General features: G+C 33.7%; 1 long non-coding RNA gene across 1 annotated transcript in view; it reads right to left on the bottom strand.

Moving 5' to 3' along the window:
* Positions 1–19,311: 19,311 nt before the first annotated feature.
* LOC140608414 (uncharacterized) overlaps positions 19,312–24,401 on the bottom strand; it is a 147,139-nt gene continuing 142,049 nt past the window's right edge. The window contains exons 3-4 of the long non-coding RNA XR_012010435.1: positions 21,476–21,522; positions 19,312–19,396 (exon numbers count right to left, since the gene is read on the bottom strand). This is a non-coding gene — a long non-coding RNA (uncharacterized lncRNA). The remainder of the gene's footprint in view (positions 19,397–21,475; positions 21,523–24,401) is intronic.

Here is a 24,401-nt window from a genome sequence, read left to right as displayed (position 1 = left end):
CAGCCAGGAACACAGCAGCATAACCTTTCTTTCTTTTTTTTTTTTTTAATTGATTGAACTACTAGTGATACACATAATTGACTTAAAAATTAGAGGTGGACTCTGAAAGCACAGAGAATCTCAAATAGAGAATATGGCCCATGGACAGGCTTGTGCCCTTTTACATTATGGATCCAGAAAATCCTCATTTAAAAAACTCTTAACAAAAACCTTGCTTTTCTGTGCATCAAAGAAGGCACACAAAGCACTGAATCATGATTTTTTCTGTATATACACTTTTAAATATCTGATATCATTTCAATGTCAACATACTGATAACACATCATTGTATCATTAGCTCAAAGCAGAGTTTTCTTAAATAAAGATCATCATAAATGCAAAACGAGTTCTAATCCTACTTCCTTTTGCTGCTTGGCTTTCTCAAGTTCACACACCTATTTATCATAGGTGCTTTTTAAACTTCAGACATATTCTATTTCCTGAGCCATCTTTTTATATTATTCTCTATGTGTCTTCCTACCAATCTCTATAAAACTTCATTGAATACTTGATATATAATTATATAGAGAAAATACAGGAGGCAAATAGAAAGTTCTAAATAACACCAAATACATAAAATTTAGAAAAAAATGAAAGCTGATGCTATATTTTAGGTTCATACCTTTAAATGTGATTGAAAAAGATGAGAGCTAAGTCACTTAAACAAATATGCTACCATGTGCTGCTATGTATTGAAGCCTTAATGTCAGTTAAATATAATTTTGATATTTAATTTCTTTAGTCTTGGGAGATTGGGAATAAGGCTAAAAATGCATGGTATTTACTTAAAAGATAAGATAAGGTTTTGTAAATCCATCTCAGTACTTCTAGGAAAATCAAACTTCTTTCTTAAAATAAACCTCAGTCAGTATACTCCTGGGTCTGAGCATACCAGAGACTTATTTACAGTGCGTGAAAACAGTTAAGGAGAAAAAAAAAGAAAAAGAAAACAGTTAAGGAGACCTGAGAAGGTGAAACACGGAGAAAACCTGTGGGAAGCTTGGATCAGCTACGTTACCAAAGAAGAGATGCAGCCTTATAACAGCCTTCTTGGAGATTAATAAACCCATACAGTTATTTAATTGTTAACTTTCACCTGGTTGTATTAATATGGTCATAAATGAAGCTCTTTGGTACCCCAGGACAGGTAAAGCCTGCTTACCCTCCATTTGAAGAGCTGTGGCAAATTTGCTTGGTCTGATAATTACTGGTTTAAGATATTTATTGTAATCCTTCAACTTGGGACCTCAGAAACTACAGGATGAAATTTCATTTCTAGCATAGTGATGAATAGTCTATAACACAGCTATTAGTACCTTTATCTTAGAGATGTGCATCTGAGACCCAGAGAGTTTAGTATCTTGCTTAAAGACACTTAGAAAATCACAGACCCAGGATTAGAATCCAAATAATTATCTCTGGAAAACTTATTTTGGTTGTTTTCTACCATACTATAACATTATTGTTAAGCCATTCATTTAACAATACGATTATGCAGCAACTGCCATGTGAAAGGCATATTCCAACCAATGAAGACGATTTAGTAAAGAAAGTCTTATTTTCAGTAAACTCACATTTTTTTTCCCTCTTCTACTGACTAATGTCCAGTGTTAGTAACTTCATTAATGCATCTCTGTCAGGTTCTCTAATATATCATTGCTCACACTGACCACTTTGCCTACCAAAATTATGTACGTAAATAGCTTTTCTTCACAAAAAAATTTCATTGCACAGACAGCGATAGTCACCCATAGCTAGTCACATTTCTACACAAAATAAGGAAGGGTGTATGGATTCTTGGTGGAAGAAATTCTAGTTGCATGCTTTGCCACTATTTTCACCAAGATTCTGATGCAACCCCTGGGGGAATGTGTTGTCTTCCTACACTTAAGAATAATTGCTTTAGTAAACCACTGTTACTAATGGGGAAGTGTCATGTCACAGGAATGTATTAGGGAAGAGAAAAATAAGAGCATTACCACACAAAACAGTTAACTTCACAGCACTGAATTTTGAATTTCTCCAAGCATACCCGGATTTGCTTCTTCTGCATGGTTGAATTATAAACCCTCAGAGAAGCACCATATTTCCAGAAAGACAATCAAATTTTGAGAGTAAGATCAGGTAATACTAAACTAGGAAATTCGGGATCCCTGGGTGGCGTAGCAGTTTGGCGCCTGCCTTTGGCCCAGGGCGCGATCCTGGAGACCTGGGATCGAATCCCACATCAGGCTCCCGGTGCATGGAGCCTGCCTCTCCCTCTGCCTGTGTCTCTGCCTCTCTCTCTCTCTCTCTCTCTCTGTGACTATCATAAATAAAAAAAAAAAAAAATTAAAAAAAAATAAACTAGGAAATTCAAATGTATGTACACACACACATGCATTCTTAGTGGGAATGTATACTGATACTGACTCTAAGGCAATATTGGTAATACGAACCAAAATTTCAAGTATACTTACATTACAAGTATAATTTCATTTCTAGGTACTTATCCTACAGATAAACTCACACACAAGTGAAATCATATCTGTACAGTTTTACTAATGGTGAGCAGTGTTTTCCAAAGCCAAAGAATTGAAACAATTCAGAAATCCAAAAAAACAGACACATAGATCAATGGAACAGAATAGAGAATCCAGAAGTGGACCCTCAACTTTATGGTCAGCTAATATTCACAAAACAGGAAAGACTATCCACTGGAAAAAAGATGGTCTCTTCAATAAATGATGCTGGGAAAATTGGACATCCACATGCAGAAGAATGAAACTAGACCATTCTCTTACACCACACACAAAGATAAACTTAAAATGGATGAAAGATCTAAATGTGAGACAAGATTCCATCAAAATCCTAGAGAAGAACACAGGCAACACCCTTTTTGAACTCGGCTACAGTAACTTCTTACAAGATACATCCATGAAGGCAAAAGAAACAAAAGCAAAAATGAACTATTGGGACTTCATCAAGATAAGAAGCTTTTGCACAGCAAAAGAAACAGTCAACAAAACTAAAAGACAAACCTACAGAATGGGAGAAGATATTTGCAAATGACGTATCAGATAAAGGGCTTGTATCCAAGATCTATAAAGAACTTATTAAACTCAACCGCAAAGAAACAAACAATCCAATCACGAAATGGGCAAAAGACATGAACAGAAATCTCACAGAGGAAGACATAGACATGGCCAACAAGCACATGAGAAAATGCTCTGCATCCCTTGCCATCAGGGAAATACGAATCAAAACCACAATGAGATACCATCTCACACCAGTGAGAATGGGGAAAATTAACAAGGCCGGAAACCACAAATGTTGGAGAGGATGTAGAGAAAGGGGAACCCTCCTGCACTGTTGGTGGGAATATGAACTGGTGCAGCCACTCTGGAAAACTGTGTGGAGGTTCCTCAAAGAGTTAAAAATAGACCTGCCCTTCAACCCAGCAATTGCACTGCTGGGGATTTACCCCCAAGATACAGATGCAGTGAAACGCCAGACACCTGCACCCCGATGTTTCTAGCAGCAATGTCCACAATAGCCAAACTGTGGAAGGAGCCTCGGTGTCCATCGAAAGATGAATGGATAAAGAAGATGTGGTTCATGTATACAATGGAATATTACTCAGCCATTAGAAATGACAAATACCCACCATTTGCTTCGACATGGATGGAACTGAAGGGTATTATGCCGAGTGAAATAAGTCAATCGGAGAAGGACAAACATTATATGGTCTCATTCGTTTGGGGAATATAAAAAATAGTGAAAGGGAATAAAGAGGAAAGGAGAAAAAATAAGTGGGAAATATCAGAAAGGGATACAGAACATGAGAGACTCCTAACTCTGGGAAATGAACAAGGGGTGGTGGAAAGGGAGGTGGGTGGGGGGTGGGGGTGACTGGGTGACGGGCACTGAGGGGAGCACTTGATGGGATGAGCACTGGGTGTTATTCTATATGTTGGTAAATTGAATTCCAATAAAAAAATAAATAAAATAAATAAATAAAATATATATCAAAAAAAGAAATCCAAAGAGAGAACATTAATTTTATAAATACACGCATCTATCAATATTAATATTATGCAGTCATAAAAATTGAAAAAGTTCTTTCTGTGTGGAAAATGCCAAGATATATTGTTCAGTGAAAAAAGAAAGGGACAGAAGTTATCAGAAGGATATTTGAAATCCTTTATTATTGAGAAAAGAGGTGAAAATATTTTATACATATTTGCTCATATATGAAACTTCAAAGAATCTCCAGTAAATCAACAGCGATGGTTGAATTAAGAAAAGGCAAATAACAAGCTATACGGGGACAAGAACTAGAAGAGAGAACTTCACTTACATACTTATTTATCATTTCAGATATTTGAACCATATGTTTGTGCAATATTATAAAAATATTAATATAAAGAATATATAAACTGATAAAACAAGAAAGGACTCTTGTTCTCAAATGTTGTTATGTGTTATTTTTTTAATTTGGCCCGTGGGAGACAGCGAAATCAATATTTTAAATATTTTCTGTCTTCTGTATGTGTCATAAACACTAATTTGCATTTACAATTATGTTATAGAAATCAGTGTGATTGTAAGTTGTGCAATTCATTATAGCTTCTAAAGACTAATATTGCAACTGACATTGAGTGGTATTTTGGAATAAAACTGAGTGGTCATTATAATCATTGGACTGACATTATATCAAATTTAAATCATGGATTCATCCCAAGATAAAATTTAAGAGTCTAGTGTTGAAAATGCAATGTCATTGTGGTTTCTTAAATAATTACAAATTATAATCCATTTCACTGAAATAGCTCATTTTAAAATTTATAGTTTTATTAGCCAAGGAAGTAATTATTTTATTTAGAAAATCCAAACTAGTGTATAAACCATAGAGGCATAAACTCTATAAAATTAAAGGTTCAGAGTATTTTATTTAGAATACAAATAGGAAAAAAAAGGCTATATATGCTTTATAGACTTTTAAATTGATAGCACAAGAGCTTAGTTTCATGGAACGATAATACAATGAATTTCAGGTTCTAATTTTGTGGGTATAAAAAGTACCACTTCTGATAAGAACATCTGACTCGAGTGTCTCTGAAAACTAGTTCCACAGATTTCCAGTGCTCTTCAGAACATGGGAACTGATTGTGATTAATCAGGGAAAAGCCCTTCTCTAATAAGGCTCTGTCCAGTCCAATTGCTGAACATGACAGTCTTGAGAATTACATCGCCAAATGGTCTACTAAAGATGGAAGGTTGAAAGATTGGCTGAATTAAATAGCTCACCTCAGATGACCTTAGAAATGGACATTTTGCCAGAAGGTGAAGAAAAATTCATGCATTACTGAATTTTTTAATATTATATATGTATTTTGAAAGAAAAACATTATAGGACATTTCTTTTATCCTTAATACTTCTAGGTATTATTATCCTGTCTAAATGCTGCAATCACTCAGGTGACAGCCTGTGGTGTGCATCCATCCCTTCACTCCTGATTACAGATAACATTTATAGCATGAGGATGAGGGAGGGAAGTGAGAGCCTGGACACAGAGAAAAGTCATCAGGAATCACAAGAGAATAGAAGCTCATTTTTATGATTTTGCCATCTCCCAGTCAAGTGCTTGCTGCAGACATTTATTATTATTACAATGTGGGCTTCTAAGACAAGTGAGTCATTTCTCAGAGTGGGTTATCCTCCAACGTAATTAATAGCCAGAAGATTTTGCACATGGATTTTTTTTTCAACTCAATAGCAAAAAGTCCTAACATTGGTGCATAAAGTTACATATGACTCAATCATCACACAAAAGACAGTTCTGATTGTACACAGATATGTCACTACTCTCATCAAAAGAGAGTGTCCTCCGTTAAAAAAATCTGTATATATATATATATATATATATGTGTGTGTGTGTGTGTGTGTGTATGTATATGTATATGTGTGTATACATACTTATGTTTATTAAAAAGAACTTTTCACCAACCACATTAAGGCAGATTTTTATGGCATTCTCAATTTGATGATATAGATAAACCATACCTTCAGCATTATTTTTTTATACAGATCAAGCAATACAAGTTAAAGGTATTTTTTAATCTATCAAATATAAGAGTTTATGAGCCATTGTACTTTTACCTCATTAGAAAGCTTTTCTTTTCTCATTAGAAAGCTTTAAACATACATAAAAGGACATAAAATAATGATAAGTAGAAAGAAGAAAATTAAAATCCTCATAATTTCATTACTCCATAACCACCACTGCCGATGTATATTATTCATTTGTGTCTTCTTGTGTTGCTACATCATGATATGTTTACTCAGTCTTGTCTGGATGAGTATTTGAATGTTGTCTAACATTTGCTAATAAACAACCCTGGGGTACAAATCATTTTAGCTAAACTTTTATATAATCCCACCAGTATTTCCTGAGAAAATATTCCTAGAAATATAATAGTATAATTTAAGACTTTTAATATATATTACCTTATTTACAAAACTTTGTACCAATTTATACTCCTACTATGATTGCCAGCTAGCATTTGCTTTCATAAATCTGAAAATATAGATTACCGTCTTGCTAAAAATCTTTTCTGAATTATTTTAAAAATATATTACAAATATATAAAGATTATATTATGTCTGAATGTACATTTATTTTATTCCAAAAATGACAGTTTATAATAACTTGTTCCTTTTTAGATACAATGTACTACTACAACTTGTCCATAGTCTTAAAATTATCTCAATATAAAAAATTTTTAGGGACACCTAGGTGGCTCAGTGGTTGAGTGTCTGCCTTTGGATCAGGGCATGATCCCAGGGTCCTGGGATCGAGTCCTGCATCGGGCTCCCTTCATGGAGCCTGCTTCTTCCTCTGCCTATGTCTCTGCCTCTCTCCCTCTGTCTCTCATGAATAAGTAAATAAAATATTTTTAAAAAATTAAAAATAAATTTAAAAGTTTTTTAAAAGACAATTAACAATTAGCTCCCTGGAGTTCTTTGTGTCAAGTATCATTCCTACAATATCATTTTCTCTACAGGGTTACATAAAACATCATTTATATTATGTAAAATACATTTTGATTTTAGTATTTCACAATAAAAATTTTAATTGATCTGGGATTTATTTTCATACAAATATAGAATATTTATTATTCAAAATGTTAATTAGTTGCCCTAATGCCATTCATTGATTAACCAACTTTTTTTTCTTTTATTTGAACTGCCATGCTCATCTTATGCTAATAATTATTAAATGTCATTGAGGTTGCTCACTCACCTTCACCTTTATTTCATTGATCTCACTGTTCTTGTGCCAGTTTTGTAATGCTTTCATTGTTGTGAATTTATAAGTTATATTATGTGGCGAGTAAATTATCTCTTCATTAAGTTTGAAAATTATTTCAAAATTGGTTATTTCTATAGATATTTTCTTTGATTATAGTAAATGAAAAAAAATTCTCAAAAAGACATTAAGATTGTAATTAGAATTGCATTATACTATTATATTCTCATGTTTCTAAATGTTCATTCATACTTCCTTTAAGAAATATTAAGTGAGCGAAAGATTCCATTTGCACAAGAAGTGACTAGAAAAAGTATTTGAGCTTTGGTTGGGAGGTGGGGAAGTAAACTGCTGTCTCACAGGAGTTTAGACAGAAACGAAATTTGAAAGAAAAGAATTTTTTAAAATGTTCTGTGATTCTTTGGGGGTATAATTTATGAAAACTTCTGTAGGCACATACTTTCAAACTGGATACACAGTTCCTACAAAAAAAACTCTAAAGACAGTTTTATTATCCTAATTAGAGACCACACAAAGACAAAGCAACAGTACCTTCTTTCTCCTCTTTCCTAAACTCTGATCATATAACTCTTTGGCTATTGAACATAGGTCCCTGAATCTCTAACCTATTTTAATTCAGTTTCCTCTATATTGTTCAAGTGTACAATTTTCATTTTTCTATCTACCAGTTCAGGGAATCCTTTCCTCTCGCTCCTTCATTATGTTGCTGAGCCCATCCTTTGAGTTTTTCATTTCAGTTATTCTATTTATAAGTTCTAAATTACCAATTGGTTCCTTGTCATACCTTCTATGTTTTTGCTGAGATACCCACTTCTTTGCTGAGCCTTTTAATTTTTTTCATTTAAGTGTGTTTGTAATTGTTCATTTTTTTTCTTTTTATGACTGTTTAAAGTCTGTATCAGATGAATACCCACCATTTGCTTCGACATGGATAGAACTGGAGAGTATTATGCTGAGTGAAGTAAGTCAATTGGAGAAGGACAATCATCATATGGTTTCACTCATATGGGGAATATAAGAAATAGTGAAAGGGGTTATAAGGGAAAGGAGGGGAACTGAGTGGGAAAAAACAGAGAGGGAGACAAAACATGAGAGACTCCTAACTCTGGGAAATGAACAAAAGGTTGGAGGTTGGGGTAACTGGATGACGGGCACTGAGGAGGACACTTGATGAGATGAGCCTTGGGTGGTATACTATATGTTGGCAAATCAAACTTCAATAAAAACAAATAAAAAAACTAAATTAAAATTTCAGCTTTAAATAGTTTTGACTTAAAATTTGGATTGTCATTAATTATACCTATATTCTTTGTAATTTTGATAGTAACGGATATTTTATAAGAAAATTACTGTTAAAACAGAAAACATAGGTTTTTACATTTTTATACTTTAAATCACATTTTTGGGTTTTTAAATTTTTATTTATTTTGTAATTTTTAAATTTAAATTCAATTTGCCAACATATAGTATAACACCCAGAACTTTAAGCCACATTCTGGTTAAAATATATATTGAAATTTGTGTATTTTGAATACTACTGCACTTTATTTTTTTTAATCTTTTAGGTCAGGCATCCACACCCTACAACCTGCAGTCCAAGTCCAGCCCCTTCCTTGCCTATGTATGTAAATAAAGTCTCACTAGAACAGAAAAAAGGAGAAAATCTTTGTCAGGTAATCTTAATTTCCCTATTATCTGAGTTTTGGCATCTTCTTGATTTTCCTTTTTTTTTTTTTTAGTTTGAGATCTTCCTTGTTCTTAGTATGATAAGATCTTCAATTGAAATGTAGACATTTTGGGTATTGTGTCATTAAACTCTGGGTCTTATTTTAACCTTCTATTCTAGCTGGGTTCTTCTGATATCTTTAGGCAGAGAAAGAGAAAGGATCCTGCCTTATTTCTCCTACGTGGGGCTAAAAGTCTGGGTATCTCAATTGGTCTTTACTGACACCCAATGTGTGAGGACTTTTTGTAAATGTTGGTCAAGAGCAGGAATCCTAGCTCCTCATTAAACCTGCAGTGATCCTTTCCTGGCTAGAAGGGAAGAATAAAAGCACCACAGTACTCTCCCCATGTCTTCCACTGATACCACGTGGGTTGGGGTAGGGGGGCCCTGGGGCAAGTGGTAAAAGTTCTGACTCTCCACTAGGTCTTCTCTGACACCACTCCAGTGGTGAGAAGGATGACAACTTATTACTGCTACATGGGAGTAGAAGCCCAGCTTCCACACATAGTATTCATTCATACCATGGGAATATGCGGAAGAGAGGTAGGAGTGGGACTTATCCTCTTGATGAGGATGAAAATCCCACCTCTCTATAGTCCTTTTTCCTTCTCTAACATGATCCCAGTGGGAGACTTTGTAGTGCTTTGTTACAGCCTAGAGAGAGTAGAAGATCATATTCTCCACCTGGCATTTGTTGGCATGGGTAGAGGAAGAACAATAGTTTTTCTATGGTGTTTACACAGAGAAATTATTGAGAAAAGGTTTTCTATCTTGATAGGCAAATTCCCCCTGGTCCTTTGGCTAGAGATAGCAGAAATTTATTATAGCTTTTGTCTGCACTTATTGGCATTTCAGGGCTGCTGGTTCATCTCCAAGTCTGATACGTTATTCCTCGGGTCCCAAGTTCCCTAGCTAGTTTTTCTTCTCTATACTTTTCAGAGTCTTCTTTTGTTTGTTTCCTATATAATGCCAAGATTTTTGGTTGTAATCAGCAGGAGGAATATGGAAAAGTACATCTACTCCATTTCCTCAGATCTGGAAGTTTACAATTCACTTTAAAAATATTGAAAAAATATTTTAAAAATGAGGTTTCGGACTTAAATCTGCAAAATTTATAAAAACTCTGAGTTCTATGATACATTCAAAATAATTGGAATAGGAGCGTTTCAACCTCTGGAACTTCAAGTTCTCTATTCCTTAGCAAGAAGTGGGGAGGAATATAAATTAAAATTAGTTTCCATGTGTTGCAATTGTTCCACTTATTGCTTATTATCTTACTTTGTGAGTTATGTGCTTCTGAACTCTGTTAGAGAATAGAACTGAAGAAGAGAACAAGCTACATTTGTCACTAAACACAACAAACAAGAAAAACTTCAAAAATCTAGACAAAACTTTTAACTTAGTTATAAAAAAGGTATCTGAGTAAATCAACAAATGTACAATAAAGTACATTTAAATATTTACCTTTGTGATTCACTCAGAGAGGAAAATGTTGTACATGTTGGTAGTAAGAACGTCAACAGCTATAAATAGAACTTTAATTTTAGGAGTATGTTTTAATCATCTTTCCCAAATTAGCAAATCAAATTATTCTCTCTCCCTTCACTTCTGTTCTCTTCCCTTTTTTCTTCTTTTCTTTCTTTTTTTGTAAGACTTTCTGTTCTTTATTACTACATATCAGTTAGGATTATCTTCTAGATCCTGGTATATCATATCAAAAAGCATCAGTGATCACTAGTGTCCAGAAAATAAATTTTCAGAAGAGAAAATTTAAAAGGAAATCTGTGAACTAAATATGACATTTAAGGAAAAAACAAGATTTTTAACAAAATAGGGTCTAAAGTATCTGATATCAACTCTTTGCTTTATGAACCTGTTAACTTTCTACCTGGTAGCAACTTTTTTTAAACTGGATTTTCACACCTGATCCTCTAACCTGTTTTGGTCTTGGTGAGCAATAGTGAGAAAGTGACACAAACATGCCTTTCCTAGCTAATTTTGCTACCTACAGGCTATAGGGATATGTTTCAGGTCAATACATTGCATAGTTACCTTGAACAATGTTACATCAATTATATCCCAGTTAAAAGAGAATTAGGGAATAATACAAAATTAAATGCAATTTCTTTTGTTCTATTTTTTTCTTAAGTGTTTGATATGTAATATTTTAAAACATCCTAACAAACCATAGTTCCTCATATTGTGGCTTGTTTATCGATTCTTATTTTATGCTCTGGTTGTATTGAATCTTTCTGTTGAAATGGAATCGTCTTCAAAAATATTCTAAAAGATTTTAGTCTTCCTCTAGTTACATAATGCATAAATTCAATTTTAAGGGCAGACTATACCATTTGCACATAAATATCTGAAATCTTGCCACTGTCTGGTATCCTACCAATTTGTTTCAAACAGTGCTGGGAATATTAAGCAACACAGCCCCTTCTGACAACAAAGGTACTATTAAGGGCTGTTGCATCAATAATGGGTGGATGTAAACTCCCTAAATAATCATAGATTGGATATTGTGGAGCAGTTTCAAAAGCGCAATTATAGCCCATTGTGTCAGTAATGTGTGCATTTAGGCCTCTTAATAGTACATATTGGCATAATGACTGTGAGATAGTGGAACTAGTTACCAAAGGGTAGATTCTCATTTCCTGGATATATTTTAGGATCGGAAATAACTGTTTGGAATTATTTAGGTTCATTCTTACTGGAGTCAGGGGGTTGGAAAATGTTGCCTCTAGTGGGCTCTTCTGGCCCTGTATTTAGAAAAAAAATTACTGAACTGTTACTCAAGTTTTTCTCAACCTTGCTTTAGAGATGCAGAGCTCAATTTAGGATACACATGTGTCACATTTGTCTCAATTCAACTCCCACTCTGAAGTGTGCAAAATCTATAGGTAGGATTGGTCTCCCTAACTTACAACTGCCATCATCTCATTGGCAAGCCCACTGTTTCTGACAACAGAAAAAAAATTACTGTAATAAAAAACGGAGATTAAGCATCTCCTGTTTAACATCAGTAATCTATTCCTAATCTCATCCTGAAAAGTCAAATGCTCTGCATTAAAATGCTTACCTGCAGCCTACTTTCCAGCCTTTTTTATGAGAGAAATTATAACACATAATCACATATCAAACCAAAGACCAATTTCCTAAAATGTAACTAAAATACAGTAATATTCTTACATGTAAGCAATAGAACTCTCCTGCTAAGATGCTAAATACTTAAGGCATCATTTTCTGATCACAATCTATTTATTAACAAGCAGTTTCTTTCTGTGCAGCTAAGTAGCATGTGCAGTCTGTATGCCATTACATCAACATTGCATTTAGGATAAAGCAGAGCAAAACTATCATATAGCAACAAGTAAGTTGATTAGAGAAATACAAATAAAAATTGAGAGTAAAAAGAAGGCAATTTTCAAAAATGAGGTCTTTCTTATATACCAAATAGAGTAGAAAATAGAGCCTGAAGAAAGCTGAAAAAGGAGCAAGGAGAGTAGCAATGCCCTATTTCTGGTTGCAAAAGGAATGCAGCAGAGGATTTGGGTGGTGGAGGGGCAATTTCAGGGACACCATGAGATTTAGCGGAGCTGCAGAGAGTCCATGTAATTTTCAGTGCTGTTCTAGGTACCCTTGAGCAGGAAATACATATTAAATATTTCTGGTTAGGTGATTCAAGCTTTAGGGTAAAAGAATTACAAAGTTGATCTTTGCTTATGCTTAGTCTCAACTTTTTAAAAATAAATATGTTGGAAGAATCCAGCCAGTCTGAGGTTTTAATTAAAAAAATATTCATAATTGCATCTGCACATCTCTGTTAATGGCATTCACTCTACTTTTCTAAGCATATTCTGATGAAAACTTTAAGAATTCTTTGACAATAACTTTTCTCACACATCATGTATTATGTTTTGGATTTTTAAATAAAAGTCATCCCTACATTAATATTTGTAAAACATAACCCAAAAAATCATATATTCTATGATACTAAGGTTTCTAAAACCAAGAGGAAATTTATTGACAAAATGTTAACAGGGAGGTAATTTTGGGGGTATGTCTATGAATAGAGTCAAACTCATCTAATATACTACTTTCTATAAAATTCCAAAGGTGTCTCCAGAGTCCAAGTTCGTGGATAAAGTGTGTTTACATTTGTCCGTGGGCCTTCTTCATGAATCAGTATCATATTCCTTTAACTAATATCCCACAGTGTGTTCATTCAGCTTACAAGACCATTGCTCCATCCTGCTGTGGCTTCTCCACAATTCTCCTCCTAGACAGTGTATTCTTTCCCCAATACTGGACAAATAATCCTTTCCCTGAGTACCATAAATTTTAGCAGTAAATTATTAGAATTCGTAGTAAAAGCAAAATCATGATCCCAATTAATGAATTTTCATTTCCTATTTTCAATTATAACTTTTAATTCCTAATTTTATTTATTTAATGCATAAACTAGTTACAATATCTGTAACTCTGTGTTTTAATATTTCCGAAATTAGTTTTGGATGTATTAGCATTTGCTATAGGGATGGAAACTGATCAAACTATAAAAGTATAAATGTATAGACCCTGAACTTTATGGGCAACTAATATTCGATAAAGGAGGAAAGACTATCCATTGGAAGAAAGACAGTCTCTTCAATAAATGGTGCTGGGAAAATTGGACATCCACATGCAGAAGAATGAAACTAGACCACTCTCTTTCACCATACACAAAGATAAACTCAAAATGGATGAAAGATCTAAATGTGAGACAAGATTCCATCAAAATCCTAGAGAAGAACACAGGCAACACCCTTTTTGAACTCGGCCATAGTAACTTCTTGCAAGATACATCCACGAAGGCAAAAGAAACAAAAGCAAAAATGAACTATTGGGACTTCATCAAGATAAGAAGCTTTTGCACAGCAAAGGATACAGTCAACAAAACTCAAAGACAACCTACAGAATGGGAGAAGATATTTGCAAATGACATATCAGATAAAGGGCTAGTTTCCAAGATCTAGAAAGAACTTATTAAACTCAACACCAAAGAAACAAACAATCCAATCATGAAATGGGCAAAAGACATGAACAGAAATCTCACAGAGGAAGACATAGACATGGCCAACATGCATATGAGAAAATGCTCTGCATCACTTGCCATCAGGGAAATACAAATCAAAACCACAATGAGATACCACCTCACACCAGTGAGAATGGGGAAAATTAACAAGGCAGGAAACAACAAATGTTGGAGAGGATGCGGAGAAAAGGGAACCCTGCTGCACTGTTGGTGGGAATGTGAACTGGTGCAGCCACTCTGGAAAACTGTGTGGAGGTTCCTCAAACAGTTAAAAATATACCTGCCCTACGACCCAGCAATTGCACTGTTGGGGATTTACCCCAAAGATACAAATGCAATGAAACGCCGGGACACCTGCACCCCGATGTTTCTAGCAGCAATGGCCACTATAGCCAAACTGTGGAAGGAGCCTCGGTGTCCAACGAAAGATGGATGGATAAAGAAGATGTGGTTTATGTATACAATGGAATATTACTCAGCTATTAGAAATGACAAATACCCACCATTTGCTTCAACGTGGATGGAACTGGAGGGTATTATGCTGAGTGAAGTAAGTCAGTCGGAGAAGGACAAACATTATATGTTCTCATTCATTTGGGGAATATAAATAATAGTGAAAGGGAAAATAAGGGAAGGGAGAAGAAATGTGTGGGAAATATCAGAAAGGGAGACAGAACGTAAAGACTGCTAACTCTGGGAAACGAACTAGGGGTGGTAGAAGGGGAGGAGGGCGGGGGGTGGGAGTGAATGGGTGACGGGCACTGGGTGTTATTCTGTATGTTAGTAAATTGAACACCAATAAAAAAAAATATGCTATTTAGAGAAAAAAAAAACTATAAAAGTAAAGATAAACTTTAGCAAAATTACTACAAAATGAAGAACATCTTTTTTAATAACTACATTTTTCCCCTCTCTTTACATAAATAACAAACAGAAACAATGAACTAAAAACCCTGTTAACAAAAGAACTACTAGGATATTTAGGAGTTTTGAACTGAGTCATTAAGAATATTTCTCCATTTCCAACAGCATATGTCTATTCCCATATTTATATTAACAAAATATTTAGTGTATGGTGCATATTTAGTGATAGACATATGAGTTTGGGTTAGGTATATATTTTAATAATACATCTAATATGAACACTAATATATCTCTGGAATTTTATTTTTTGAGAAACAGATATATCCAAGATGTTAAGCTATCCCTAATTTTTTCTGAATCAATTATTTCAGAAGAGACCCATGCCTTCTTACAGAAAAGATGATGCATTCTATTAAAGTCTTAGCAATCAAGATTAATATTTTTTAATTAAAAATGATAATGAGCTTTAAGAATTAAAATTTTCAATATAAATTCTTTCTACTTTTTTACATCTTTAATTTTAAAGATTTTTTTTTAATTTTCCTAACTCATGGATAGATAAGATTAGGAGCTGGTCAGCCAAGGCTCCCTGTGCAGACTTCCCTTCTTGGAAGTAGACAGGTTGTAGCCCTAAGCTGAAGTAATGTCATAGAGATCTGTTACCAAAATAATCTTCCAATAAGTAACTCATCATCTATCCATAATCAATGACTGACTGATTGGAGACAATAGCATACTCAGTGTGGGTCTTCATACAAATGGAAAAATTAGTCTCTATTCATAAGTAATGACACATAAAGTGAAAGCACAGCACATGTCAAGAACCAATGTTCATTTAGTCTGAGGTATAAAACAAGGCTGCATCAACTATATATCATTCATTTATGCATTTATGCAGTCAGTTCATGTATTAACTGCCTATCTGATTTAGTTCATGATGCTTGGTTTTACAAAAATCAAAATAAAAGAGACATTATGGCTGCCCTAAAAGACCCCAGAATCTGTTATAGAAACAAATATGAAAACAAGCAATTATAAAATAATATGATAATAATTACACCAAACCTTATATACAAAGTACAAAGAAGGAGCTTATGGAGAGAAATACTACTCAATTTGACTGAGGAAGTCTGGGGAAGTTTCTTTCTTTTTAAGATCTTATTTATTTTTTCATGACAGAGAGAGAGAGAGAGAGAGAGAGACAGAGACAGAGAGAGACAGAGACATAGGCAGAGGGGGAAGTAGGCTCCATGCAAAGAGCCCAATGTGGGACTCGATTCTGGACTCTAGGATCATGCCCTAAGGTGAAGGTAGATGCTCAACCATTGAGCCACCTAGGCATCCCTGGGAAAGTTTCATAGAGGAGGAAGCATCAGAATTAAGTATTACAAGATAAATACTATTATGCTCAGGAGAAACCGAGGGTAGAAAAGTCATTCCAAAAAAAAAAAAAAGGAAGCATTTTGAGTAAAGGCATGAGGGGTGAAAGAATAGGGCGTTTTCAGAGACCTAAGTTGTTTGGTGTTGTTGAACCATTATGTAGAAAGGAAAAATGACAGGATATGAGTTGGACAGGTAGCAGAGTCTGATCATATCTGATATAGTACTGCTAATGCTTGAGTGAGACAAGCAAGCAAAAACCAACAAAAATAAAACAAAACAAAGCAATACAAAACAATAGCTATATACTATATTTCCACATAGGACTCAAAGGAGTCTGTGCTAGAAATCTAGATTTCAGCAAATCACATGACAGTTGAAATCATGGGCAGGAAATATAAATTAGAGGAGGAAACAGATCCCCTTTGAACAGCAATGTGGAGTGTGCAGATTGAAAGGAAAATTGTAATAAGTGGTCTGTGGAGATAGAAGAAGAATCAGGAGAGAACAATTTCACAGATATCCTGGGAGGAGTAATTTTAAGTACAGTCATTAACGGTGCCAAAGGCCAGGGAGGTCAAATAAAATAAGGACTGAACATATGCATAGGATTTGGCAACTAGCAGATCATTGCTTGTCTTAATGAGAGAAATTCCCTGGAGTGCCAATGTTGCAGTAGACATCTATAAATCTGTAGCAAAGAGCAGTTTGAAAGTCGTGTTTCCCAATTTTAAGAACCAGGGGCTTGTGAAGGAAAAGATTTTGCAAAGGCTAAAAGCTTAGTTGTACATATCAAAGTTTAAAGTCTAAAAGACTTGTGAGTCACATTGTGGATAAGAATGTATAATAAAATTAATATTTTTCCCAAATCAGCAAGAACCAAATGAGGTAAGACCACAAACAGAGACAAGGGGTGGGTATATGGAAAAAGAGAACCCGAGGGACAGAATCAATATTTAAAAACTACTGAGTCACTAACGTTTGGATAGAAATCTTGAATAAGGGTTGGGGATTCAAGAAATGAAATAGGCTTTTGCCAGTCTTCTTGGTTCAGTTTTAGAGAAATATTTTCATTTGGGTATGCAGAATTCTTTGAGTGTGACAATCATATTTGCCAAATTTTGTTGCAGTAAAATGAGAAAATGGATATATAAGTATATACAACACATTTTAAACCTTGAACTCTAGCAAATTGGCTAAGAGATAAAATGATTAAAAATAACTATAGCTACAATATTTTGTTAATATATACACAACATAAAAAGTTGTAAGTTATGACACCAAAAAACATAAAATTTGGGGGAGGGGTGAACAAGTAATTATGCAGTTGAAGTTAAACTGTTGTTGGCATAAAAATGCACTGGTATAACTATAAGATATATTATGAAAGCCTTATTATAATCACAAAGCAAAAGCATCATTATGAAAATAATCAATTTATAAAGAAAAGACAGCAAGAGAGGAAAGAAAACAAAGGAGCTACAAACCAATCAGGAAGCAATTAACAAAATGATGATAGTAAGTTCTTACCTTTAATAATTAATCTAAATATAAATGGCTTAAAGTCTCAAACTGAAAGACATGGAGTAGCTGCAATGACAAAAGATATGCTATCTGTATAGCAGGGTTAGCTAGACTTCGACAAACTACCTACTAAGTAAAAGCTGTAACAAGTAAAAGTAGGTTGTTATATAATGATAAGGGGGTCAATTCATCAAATATATATTATAATTGTAAATATATATGTACCCAATATTGGAGCACCCAAATGTATTAAAAAATATTTAACCTATCTGAAGACAGACATAGACTACAATGTAAGAACAGAAGAGGACTTCAATACCCTATTTTCGACAACAGTTAGATTACTGAGACAGAAAATCAATAAGGAAATAAAGGACTTGAACTTTACTTTAGACAAAATAACCCTAAGAGACATATACAAAACATTCTATCAAGCAGCAGCAGAATATATTTCCTTTTCAGGTGTACATAAAGCCTTCTCCAGGATAGATTATGTTAGGCCACAAAATAAGTCTTAATAAATTTAAGAAGATTAATATCATATTGAGTATCTTCCAACCAACCATAGCCAAGATATGGAAACAACTTATATTTTGATGCTGAGTTGAAGAAAATATTGTGTGCATATGTATACATGTGTGTATATAATATATCTATATATAGATATATGTCCAGATATATATCTATATTATTAAAGAAAATATTGTGTGTATACGTATGTGTGTATAATAAATATATACACATAATGGAATATTATTTGGCCATAAAAAATAAAGGATTCCTGCCTTCTCTGACAACATAAAACTTAGAAAGAATTATGGTAAGTGAAATAAACCAGACAGAGAAAAACAAATCCTGTATGGTATCACTTATAGGTGGAAACTTAAAAAAAAAAAAAAAAAAAGCCACATTCATAGAAACAGTAGATGTCGGAGGATGAAATAGAAAACAGGATGGAAGAAATGGAACATTTAGGATAAGGGTAAAATGTTCATTTTTAAGAATAAATTCTGAGGTATTAAATATAGTATGTGACTGTAGTTAATAATATGGTATTGTAAAAAAATAATATGGTATGCTCAAAAGTTGCTGAGAATAGATCTATAGATCTTAAGGTTTAAGGTTTAAGGTTTCTCATCACACACAAAAAAGAATTGACTATATGAAGTGATGGATGTGTTATCTTAATTTCAGTAATTATTCCATGATATATATGTTTATCAAATTATCAAGTACACCTCAAATATATACAATTATATTTGTAAATTATTCCTCAACAAAGAAAAGAAATAGAACAATGATTGTGATCCTTTGAAGATGATAGATTTTAAAAGGGTTGTTGGGTAGGTAGGATATAGGTAGACAGCTATCTCAAGACTATAGGAAATTACCTAAAAGTAAAGCAGTCCTTGAGCAGCCCAGGTGGCTCAGTGGTTTAGCACAGCCTTCAGCCCAGGGCCTGATTCTGGAGACCTGGAATAGAGTCCCACATCAGGTTCCCTGCATGGAGCCTGCTTCTCCCTCTGCCTGTGTCTCTGCCCCCCTCTCCCCCCACCGTGTGTGTCTCTCTCTGTCTCTCATGAATAAATAAATAAAATCTAAAATAGATAAACAAAAATAAAAATAAAAATAAAATAAATAAAAGTAAAGCAGTCCAGAGACGGAATCAAGTGATACTTAGGAAGGCCTAGGTATTAGTTAGGTGGTGGGTATTAGAGAACAAAAAGTCAAGTTTTTGTTTTTGTTAGTTATGTACATGTCTTTTTTTTTTTTTTTTGTTATTTACATGTCTTACAAATAACATTACATGAATGGTAGTTTGTTAAAACAGATACAGTCTAACAGAAGAGCAAATCATAACAAATATAGTTTTGTACACATAGAAAATTACACAAAAATCTACACTTAAATTATCACTCTAAAATAATTTAAACATGTCAAATGGTCTGTAAATACATTAAAAAGATATGCATGTACTCTGATGGTTTTGCTTGCTTTTTAAAGAATTAACAACAAAAAACCCACAAAGGGATAAACTTCACTTCATACAAACATTAGCACATAGTTTCTGTAAAGTCACCAATAAAAAACTAAACTAACATTAAATATGCCTTTTTTTGTAAATAACTTGGTGTCTTTTCATATTTTATTTTACTTCATCTTTAATTTATTCTACCAAACAACATGTCAGTAATATCATTTCTACAGCCACTTCATTTTGAAAGAGGCAAAGAGTCAGATGGGCACATTCATTTTATTGCTAACATTTTTTTCTCTTATTTCCTGTCTTCAAATAAGTTCCATAGGGGTTAATTCAATTGAATTTGAGACAGAAAAGAAAGACTTCCCAGAAAAGATACCATCCCTCTCCCTCCCTGCTTGAGTGCTGCTTAGAGAATTGCTAAATTGCTTAGATAGAATGCAGAGTAGGGTATCATTATTTCTCAGCAATTTAAAAATAAATACGACAGTTAAAGTCTTTGTGCCATTTTGTTGACCTTTATAATATAAACATTAGGAAACAGAATGTGTGACTATGTTTTAATTAGTCTATTGATAATTGACATTACAGAGTAAGCCAGAAATGCTTTTAAGGAGAGATAAAGCAAAGTAGAGGGATTAATATTTTGTTTTTAAAATCTTGTACTATTGTGATAGCCTAAAGAAATTAATATTTTACTTCTCTAGGTTACCAGGAGAACCACAATTACAGAATTTGATTTTAATGTGTTCACAATTAATTCAGAATACTCAGTCTAATGAGGAGTTCAAATAACATTCACAATCATAACTGCATCTCTTGTTATTTTAGCAAGATTTATTTTAAATATTAAGGGAATTCAAGTTGGCTTCAGATTTCTTGAATAAGTATAAGAACTGGTGAGAAAAACATGTCTTTTAAACCTTCTACAGGTGATGTATAGCTATTAAAGGACCTCAAATATATTTTACTTACAAAATCAAAAAGTCAAATAATATTGAGATTTTTTGTTGTTGTTTGGTTTTTAATGTTTTGAAGATTCTTTCCTGACAACTATATTTTTCCTTTATGAGCAATGCATTAGGACAGAAATGTAAACTCATATAACTGGCTGGCCATTTTATAGAAGTTGTATATAAGCTGCTACTAATACAGACTCTCAGGAGTCTGCTTTTAAGTCCCAAGTGACTAATAAAAATAGCAGCTACAGATATGTCATATATAGACAAGGACAAATTCTAAAGAAAAAAGAGGAATAAGTGGAAAGAATAATAATTACAACAACAACAACAATACAGGGACATATGAAGAAAACAAGGATGCATTTATTTTTAACCTAGATCTAAAGAAAAAAATTTCCTAATAATATCATTCAGAATATAAAGCCAGTGAAAGAGGTACAAAATAGAATCTATCACATGGCAAAACATACTATAAGCAAAGTAAAATATTAATAATAAACTGGGAAAGAGATTTGTAATATATATCACAGGTCAAAAAAATAAACATGAGTTAATCTATGTTATTACTGAAAATGCAGTCTCTAAAAAAATTTCATTCACATTACCTACCAGTTGAATCATCAGTCTCACTTGAAAGCATCCATTCCAAAAGTACCCTAGAAGAAATATAATTATGCGAAATGTTATTCATGATCACATTGTTAGTAACAGCAAAAATTAAAAACACTCCATAAATCTATCAATAGGAAGTTAACTCATGAGTACAACCACATATTGGACAACATACAGCTAGCTGTAAAAGGAATGAGGTGTCTTTCAGTCATGTGGATATACATTTAAGGTGGAAAAAAAAACAAGGTATAAAATAGGATGCAAAGATTTATATTTGTACATGTACACACTATACACTGACAGCTATAAAACATTGCTAAGAGAAGTTAAAGAGGCCCCAAATAAATGAAGAAATATACCATGTCCATAGACAGGTAAGAAGACTCAATATCATTAAGATGTCACTTTCACCCAAATTGATCTATAGCTTTGATGAAATCCCAATTAAAATCTCATTAGGCTCTTTTAACAATAAAGAGTGGAAAACTGATTCTACTATGACTGTACATATATCTACATACATATATACATACACATGGATGTGTGTACATGTGAGGGGATGCAAAGGACATAGCACAGCCAATACAATATTTAAAAAGAAGAAGAAAGTTAGGAAACTAACATTCTGTGATTTCAAGACTTATAATAAAGTTACATTAATCAAGACAGAGTAGTTTTAGTGTAAGACAAGTAGAAAAAATGAGATAAAATAGTTCAAAATCCATCCATACATTGATAACTGACTTTCAACAAAAATACAATGTCAAGTTGGTAAAGAAAGGGAATCTTTTTACAAATGATACTGGGCATGCAAACATCCATATTTTTTTAAAAGAAATATTACAAAACATTAATTCAAATAGGTAATAGACATAAAACCTAAAATTATACAACTTCCAGAATGAAACATAAAATAAAAATTTGTCAACTTGGGCAGCCCCGGTTGCCCAGTGGTTTGGCACTGCCGTAGGCCTGGGGTGTGATCCTGGAGACCTGGGATTGAGTCCCACATCAGGCTACCTGCATGGAGCCTGCTTCTCTCCCCCTCCCTCTGCCTGTGCCTTGGTCTCTCTCTCTCTCTCTCTCTGTCTGTCATGAATAAATAAATAAAATCTTTAAAAAAATTGTCATCTTGATATGGAAATATTTCTTAGCTATAATACCAAAAGCATGGAAACTGGAATTCATCAAAAAGATAAGAAAATCTCCATTTTTCAGAAGGACACTTTACAGAAAATGAAAAGACTAGTAATATATTGGGAGAAAATATTTGCAATTTATGTATCTGACAAAGGTTTTGCATTCAGAATTTAAAGAATTTACAAAACACAGTAACAGCTAGACAATAAAAAAATGAGCTAAATATTTGAACAGAGACTTCATCAAAGAAGATGTACAGAAGGAAAATAAGCACATGAAAATACTCAAAAATGGGCAGCCTGGGTGGCTCAGCGGTTTAGCGCCGCCTTCAGCCCAGGGTGTGATCCTGAAGTCTCAGGATCGAGCCCGGCGTGGAGCTCCCTGCCTGGAGCCTGCTTCTCCCTTTGCCTGTGTCTCTGCCTCTCATTCTTTCTCTCTCTGTGTGTCTGTCATGAATGAATAAATAAAATCTTTTTTTTTTAAAGAAAATACTCAAAAAGCATTAGTGATTAGGGAAACACAAATTAAAACCCCAAATACAAAATTGTTCACTAACTTTGGAAAACAGTTTGGCAGTTTGTGAAAAGTTAAACATATATGTACCATATAATCTAGCAATTCCACCTCTAGATATTTATGCAAGGGAAATGAAAGCATGTGCTCAAACAGAATGTTGCACACAGATGTTCTTAGCAGCTTTATTTGTAATAGCCATAAACTGAAAAAAAAAAAAAACAACTAAATGTTAATTGGCTAGAGAATGGATAGAGAAACATACTATACCTGCCCTACAGAATGTTTCTCAGCAATGAGAACTATCAACAGACACAACATGGATCAGTCTCAAAGCCAACATGCTAAGTAGAAGTCTGTAAAAACTTCTATAAAAAACTATAAATCATATGATTCCACTTACATTAAATTCTCTAAAAGGCAAAACTGTAGAAACAAAATAAGTCAGTAGTTGCCTGGCAAAAAAAGAGAGAGGGTGGAGGGAGAGGTGGGAGCTGGTGGCAAGACTCTGGAAGGAGAGATTACACAGGGAAAATGAAACTTTTGGAAATGATTATACTTATTCTCTTGATTATGATGATGATTTTGTGGGTGCATACATATCTGGAAACTTAGCTGATTTACATTCTAAATGTGTGGCATTTGCTGCATGTCACCTATACCTCTATAAAGCTGAGAAATAATAAATAAGATAAAAATTACAACAACCAGGAGTCTATAAAAACTAAGCTTCCAATGGCCAGATATGGAACAATTTTAACAATGGAAAAAAAATAATAACTACAATGGGTTGGCATATGTTGAAATTTAAAAAACAAAACAAGACACACAAACCTTAACTTCAGCTTGGCACTCACAAAAGAGATTGGGGGGGAAAAGCCAAAGGAAAGAAGTCAGCATTCATCCTACGTTTTCTATGCAAACTGTATTGAAAGATAACAAAATAGATCAAAAGTTAATCATTATAGAAGGAAACAATCCAGGTAATAAATGTGAAGTAACTTTCAGGCAACGTTCATTAGAGAATAAAACCATTAGAAAAAAGATTGATGGGGAACTTTACAGTGAGGGTTCAGGATGTAATGGCCAGACTTTCTGTCTAATCTTAGTATCACTAAACACGATGAGATAGTCCATGCTGCCTGCTGTAATGTAACAAGAAATAATCAGAATTACCAATAGATATTTTTAGGTAAAGAACGTTGAAATCAAATCTTCCAAAATCTTTCTAGTTACCTTCCTCTACAGGAGGAAGAGTTAATGATTCCAT

The sequence above is a fragment of the Canis lupus genome, chromosome 17 (assembly GCF_048164855.1).
Source record: "Canis lupus baileyi chromosome 17, mCanLup2.hap1, whole genome shotgun sequence".
Taxonomy (NCBI): domain Eukaryota; kingdom Metazoa; phylum Chordata; class Mammalia; order Carnivora; family Canidae; genus Canis; species Canis lupus.
The sequence above is the reverse complement of the archived record's forward strand: the minus strand, read 5'-3'. Positions and strand labels throughout refer to the sequence as shown.